We start from the raw sequence: 6,996 nt of genomic DNA, 5'->3' as shown, positions 1-6,996 counted from the left end.
CCTGGCTGTTCTGGAACTCACTCTGTAGACCAGGCTGGCCTCGAACTCAGAAATCCGCCTGCCTCTGCCTCCCAAGTGCTGGGATTAAAGGCGTGCACCACCAGTGCCTGGCTTAAAAATAGTCTTAAGTGTGCATGTATGGAGGTCTGTGTATCCTTACATGCAGAGTACACAAGGAGCCAGAACAGGACATTAGATCCCGGGGGCAGTAAGCTGCCTGGTGTGTGAGTGCTGGAAGCCACACTTGAGTCCTCTGAAAGAACAACACATGCTCTTAACTCCGGTTCTGTTCCCAGCACCACATGGTGGTTCACAAGCATCTGTAAGTCCAGGACGGGAACCCATGTCCTATGCAAATGCATATACACAGGCAAAAGCCTTCTACACATTAAAATTTTTTTAAAGAAAAAGATGGAATCATGAACTTAGCACCATGGTAAAGGATGAGTGTCAGGACTTGGACAGTGTGATTGTTTTTTCCCTCTATAAAACACAATTCATTATGTTCTAGAACTATATAACTGTTCTATGTATCCCTGAAATATTGATAATAATCTACTTTACTTATAATTTCAACTCCTTAATTCAAAAGTGGCCCTGAGAGATGGCTCAACAAATAAAGGGCACTTGATACCAAGCCACTTGACTTGAATTCAGTACCAGAAACCACATAATGGATGGGGAGAATGGGTTCCAGAAGCTGACCTCTGACCTCCTCATACATGTGACATGGCACCAATGCACCAATACTCACTCTCTCTCTCTCTCTTTCTCTCTCTCTCACACACACACACACACACACACACAGACACACACACATCATTATAAGTAGCACTTGGTGGGGGGGCGGTGAGAAGGTAGCAAGCTGCCAGCCAGTCTGAGTTAACTAGTGAAAGTGTCTCAGAAAACATACGTCACGAGCAACAAACAAACACACTAATTAATGTCAAATGTAAGATTCACTCCTGGTCAGAGAATGATGGCTCAGAGATCAAGAGTTCATCCTACTTTTCTAGAGGACTCAAGTTTCATTAACACCATGTCAAGGTGGCTCCTAACTGGTCTACAAGATCTGATGCCCTCTTCTGATCTTCTCCGGCACACATATAGATTCAAGTATAAATCCACATTAAAAAAAAGTAAAATTAAAATTTTTTTTTAAATTGGATTCATCAGTTTGTGGTAGTATGTTCCTTTAATCCTGGAACTCAAGAGGCAAAAGCAGGCACATTCCTGAGTTTGAGACCAGCCTGATAGAGTTCCAGGACAGCCAGGGCTACAAAGAGAAACCCTGGCTCCATAAAACCAAAACAAACAAACAAACAAATTAAATAGAGGGGTGGGTTCAAAAAAAATTAAATAGAAATTACATTCAAGCCACTGTAAGACCCTGCCTCATAACAACAATGGCAACAAAAATAGATTCCACCAAAAGTTCAGAAAGACTATGTTAAATACAAGTCAGTCATTGCATGTTTAGAGGAGGCACAGGTTCAAATCTTCACTGCCATGCTCTTACCTGGTCGGTCCCCTCATTTGACCGTCTGAGTCACAGGTGACAGAATTTAGAAAGAACATACTCAATGTCCTAAAACACAGCGACTCGGTAACTATAGCCTCTCACTGGCCTGTGAGCTACAAGTGCAAGTCCGAATTTTCTGATGCGCTCCTGAAATAGCATCAGGACTGCATTGAACTCACCGTGTATAATTTGTTCTCATGTCTAGGAGTGTGCTGCTTGCATGCATGTCTAATCACCACCCTACCCCTGATATTTCAAATCTCTTTAAGACTAAACTTGGATACTGTTTTTTGCAAGGTTTTACGCACACACACACACACACACACACACACACACACAGAGCATGCATTAACTTCATATATTCTCTATCTTACACACAGTATTCTCGTTCTCATTCTGCTTGTCTGTCCATTCTACTAAACAGGACGAGCAGGTCTTTTCATCCCTACTATCTATTATAATTCTTGGCCTATAGTAAATACATACTTTCAGAAATTCAATAATGGGGCTGGTGAGATGGCTCAGTGGGTAAGAGCACCCGACTGCTCTTCCGAAGGTCTGGAGTTCAAATCCCAGCAACCACATGGTGGCTCACAACCATCTATAACGAGATCTGACTCCCTCTTCTGGAGTGTCTGAGGACAGCTACAGTGTACTTACATATAATTAATAAATAAATAAATCTTTAAAAAAAAAAAAAAAGAAATTCAATAATGCCAGTGTTTACAACAAAATTTCTTGATCTTTAGCAATTATTTCAAATGCTGAGATTCAAAAGCATTTGTTCGAGCAACAGTACATCACTCTCCTGGCCCCTATTGATACATATTTAAACATTGTTACCCTGTACCACAAAACCAGCACTTGGGAGGCAAAGGGAGAGGGATCAAAAATTCAAGTGAGGCCACCCAGGGCAACACAGGACCCCTTCTTAAAAGCAAAACAAAAATGATTTAAATGGGAGCAAGCAAGCTCACCCAGCAGGGAGAGGCACATACTGCCAAGGTTGACGACCTGAGTCTCATCCTGGGACCCAGTATCTTACACACAGTGCTCTCATTCTCATTCTTTGTCTGCTTGTCCGTCCTTTCTACTAAACGGGATGAGCAGGTCTTTTCATTCCTACTATCTATTATAAAGTCTTGGCCTGTAGTCAGTACATGCTTTCAGAAATTCACTAATGCCAGAACTGCTACCAGTTATCCTCTGGCCTCCACACAGACAGTGTAATGAAGATGAAGGTATAAAAAATAAAGAGCGTCATGAGCTGAAGAGGTATCTCAGCAGCTAAGAGCGTGTTGCTCTTGCAAGGGTCCCAGGTTTGGTTCGTGGCACACACATGGTGGCTCACAACCATCTGTGACTTTGAGTTGTTCCAGGAGATCTGCTGCCCTCTTCTGACCTCCACAGGAACCAGGTATAAACATAGTGCACAAACATCCAACAGGCACAACACTCATGCACAAAAAAAAAAAAAAAAACTTTAAAAAATCTATATCTTAAAAAAAAATCTAAATGATTTGTTAAGGTGGGGTGATGGCAATTCTAGGTTGTCAACTTGACTAGATCTGGAATTAACTAAAGTTCAAAGCCTGTGAGAGATTTTTGCTTAATGTGAAGTAGATTGACCAGCATCTAATCCAGATCTTGACATGAGAAGACACACCTTTAATCTGGGCCACTCATCTGCTGGAAGCCTATATAAGGACATGGAAGAAGGACACTTTTGCTTGGCCTGCTTGCTCACACCTTGCTATCAAGTCCATTTCTTGACTGGCACTGTAGCATACTCCTTTGGGATCCCAGCATATAATAAAGACCAGCTGAGACATCCTGCCTTGTAGACTGAACAACCACTGGATTCTTGGACTTTCCATTCATAGGCAGTCATAGCTGGATTGCAGCCTATAAGCCATTCTAATAAGTCCCCTTTTTAATACGTAGAGAGAGACTCATTCTATAAGCCCTGTTACTCTTAGAGAAGCCTGAGGAATACAGATGGAAAACAGTTATGGATATTTTATGACATTTAGAAAAAAAAAAAGCCCAATGATCTGATATAAATTCACAAAAACCCCTTATCGGAAGAACACTTTCCATCAACAACTTTACACAAGAGCTTGTAGTGCAGCCATCTTGTGGGGTTTGTTTTGGCTTTCTGAGACAGGGTCTCTGTAGAAACTCACTCCACAGCCCAGGCATCCTGCCTTCATCTCCCAAGTGCTGGGCTTAAGGATGTGAGCCACACTGTGCTGAATGATGGCTCTGTGTCCTCTGGGAACTGGCTAGCATGACTGGAGCTGTAGCTGCATCACTGACTTTGCTCTGGAATCCTAGGAACATCACTGTGGAGCTCGGTTTCTTCTCTGAAAGATGGGGAAGAGTGATCATATTAGGAGGACTGTAAAATAATCCAAGTAAGACACTATGTAAATGCTTCATGTTTTACATTTAAGCTTCTTGGAATTCTGGTGATCTCTGCCACTCACAAGGGAGTACGAAAACAGAGGAAGATAAGCTGAGTAGTTCATCTCTGGTGTGGCTACCACAATGGTCCGCCCACAAAGAAAACTGCCGAAATGTGTTCTAGGGCCAGTCCACTTGACCACTTCTCTTCCTAGAAACTCCTTTGGTTCTTCTGACACTACACTGCCATGGGTTTTCCTTCTTGGAGTTTTTTTTGAAGTAATTTAAGACATTCAAGTTCTACTCAGGACTTCATCGTGTCTACCAAATTCACTTAGCATTTCAAAACCGTGTCCGGTCTTCAAACAACCTCTAAAAGGCCATTTCACATTCAAATCTTTGAGAAATTACATTTTTCTTCAAATACTATAAATGATTGTTCTAAGATGTATTTCTTACTAAAGATATAAAGCCCGACTTCATGCTTCTTTTAGGCAGCCAGCATCAAGGCCTCAGTGTCCTTCCTGCAGTTTCTGGCCTACGCTTTGAGGGAAGAATGACTGAGCTGCCTGCTTTCAGGATAGATACGTCCCGTCAATAGCTCTGGAAATTTTGCCTGCTAATTTCCATTTTTAAAACCTTTTTTTCTTTTTCTTCTTTCTTTCTTTCTTTCTTTCTTTCTTTCTTTCTTTCTTTCTTTCTTTCTTTCTTCCTTTTTCTAATTTTTTTTTGTTTTGGGTTTTAGAATTCAAGGTTTCTCTGTGTAGCTAGCTCTGGTTATCCGGGAACTTAGTTTGTAGACCAGGCTGGCCTCAACTCACAGAGATCTTCCTGCCTTTGCCTACTTAGACTAAAGGCATGCGACACCACACCAGACTTATTTTAAAAAATAAAATAAAATAAAATAAAATAAAAAACTTTTAAAGACAAGGTGTCAGGCTACAGATATAGCTCAGCAGTTAAAAGTTCTTACCACTCTATAAAAGACCCAGGTTTAGTTATGGCTTACAACTACCAGTAGCTTACATATATGCAAAATAAATATATGTAAAAAAACAAATCTATGATCAATATTAACCTCTGAGATAATGAAGACTTACTAAATGCATTAGTAGGTCAATAAATCTACATAACTGAGTTGATAACTAGTGCTTTTATGCATTTTTATATGTGTAAATTAGAACAAATTTGGAATCCAAGACAGCATTATTGCCAGCTGAGCATGCACATATCTGTAAGCAAGTTTTCCACTCTTAGAAATACAAACCCACCGGGCAGTGGTGGCACACGCCTTTAATCCCAGCACTAGGAAGGCAGAGGCAGGCAGATTTCTGAGTTCGATGACAGCCAGGGCTACAGAGTGAGTTCCAGGACAGCTAGGGCTATACAGAGAAACCCTGTCTTGAAAAAACAAAAAAGAAAAGAAAAAGAAAAGAAAGAAAAAAAGAAAAAGAAAGAAGCATACACCCATATGTGCATGTTCGCTATAATACACAAATGCTCATATATCTGTATGATAAATTATAGTCCAAAACTAAAACTGTGTCTATCAGAATAAACACAATGAAAATATATACAGAACTGTTCTACATGGACATATGAATCACATAAATACTATGCAAGGAAATATATAGTATATCATTCCACTTAATAAAGTTCAAAACCGGGCAAAACTGGTCTGTAGTTACAGAAGTCAGGATAATGGCCCCCTCTGGAAAGACAGAAAGGGAGTGGTAATTAGAAAGGCCTATGCAGGGAGTTTCCGGACTGCTAATGATAATGTTCTATTTTTTTAAACCTGGGTGGTAGTTACAGAGATGTGTTTACCTTGTAATAAATCACAGACTTATATACATGTGATTTATATGCTTTTCTGCACATCTGTCATAATTTAACAAAAATCGTTTTTAAAAACCTAACTGAGCTAGGCCGAGTGCCTCCTGCCTATAATTGTAGGCATGGGTGGATGAGATAGGAAGAGTGTCAGGAGTTTGAGCCAAGTTAGCTTGCACAGTGAGTTCCAGGGCCAAGCTCAAAACAGCAAACAACAACAAAGTAATATGGTGAAGTATGAAGGAACATTTATAAATAACAGAAATGGATGTCACTCAACAAAAAAGGGCAAACAGCTTGGGCTACAGTCGGACTTCCCATGGCTTCATACTGCTGATTATAAGATACTTCCACCAACATAAAACCAGTAAATATACTGAATACTTAGATAAATAGAGGAAGCATTAAATTAGGGAATAGCTCAAAGTTTTCCCTAATACCTAGACCTAAAGCAAAGCAATTTTTCTGTACCTCAGAGTTGGTTCAACTGGAAAGCTGAAGAGGAATGTCAAATTTAGTCTGAAATCTCTTTGGTGGGTTTACATGTAAAGATGTAATGAAAGAATTAACTCCACAAATCTGTACTCTGATCTCCAAAGGTACACATACACACACACACACAAATAATAAATTTTTCACAGGACTGCTATAACATTTAAACATTCCCATATTGATTTTATTAATCATTGATGTATATATGTATGTTCATATGTGTGTGTGTGCATACTCGAGTGTACAAGTATGGAGGTTAGAAGTCCAAGTATTCATCTATTGCTGTCCACCTTATACTTTAAGCAAGGATGGAAAGCAAAATGTGACTTGCAAGAGTCTGTCTGTGAGCAGCCTGATGTAAGTACTGGAATCCAAACTACACTGGCAGAGTAGTAAGTGCTCTTAACTGCTAAGCCATGTCCCCAGGCCCTAGTTATCAAATTTTAATATAAGTATGAATGTTGCTTCTTCTTTCTACAAAACATACTCTCTGCAAAAGCCAAGTGTGGTAGTGCAAACCTGTAGCCTTAACATTCAAGAAGCTAAAACAGTGGATTCAAGGTCAGTCTGGTCTACATAATGAGTTCCAGGCCAGTCAGATAAGACTGTCTTGATATACAAATCTCAAAAACAAGCAACAGACAAAACAAACAAAAAACCAAAAAAAAAAAAAAAAAAAACAAAAAAAAAAAAAAAAAAAAAAAAAAAAAAACCAACCCTTTATGGGCTCTTACTGCACTTTC

General features: G+C 39.7%; 1 protein-coding gene across 7 annotated transcripts in view; it reads right to left on the bottom strand.

Annotated features, from left to right (window-relative positions):
- The window catches only part of Chd9 (chromodomain helicase DNA binding protein 9), a 221,387-nt gene that overhangs the window by 132,119 nt on the left and 82,272 nt on the right, over window positions 1–6,996 (bottom strand). The window contains exon 1 of one of the 7 annotated variants that reach the window (XM_021169679.2): window positions 3,709–4,589. The exons of 5 other annotated variants lie outside the window; for them this stretch is intronic. The gene's annotated coding sequence lies outside the window, so the exon portion shown is untranslated. Of the gene's footprint in view, window positions 1–3,708; window positions 4,590–6,996 lie in introns of those variants that run through there. One more of the 7 variants, XM_029480615.1, reaches the window with a different exon arrangement.

The sequence above is a fragment of the Mus caroli genome, chromosome 8, assembly GCF_900094665.2.
Source record: "Mus caroli chromosome 8, CAROLI_EIJ_v1.1, whole genome shotgun sequence".
In the NCBI taxonomy this organism is placed as follows: domain Eukaryota; kingdom Metazoa; phylum Chordata; class Mammalia; order Rodentia; family Muridae; genus Mus; species Mus caroli.
The sequence above is the reverse complement of the archived record's forward strand: the minus strand, read 5'-3'. Positions and strand labels throughout refer to the sequence as shown.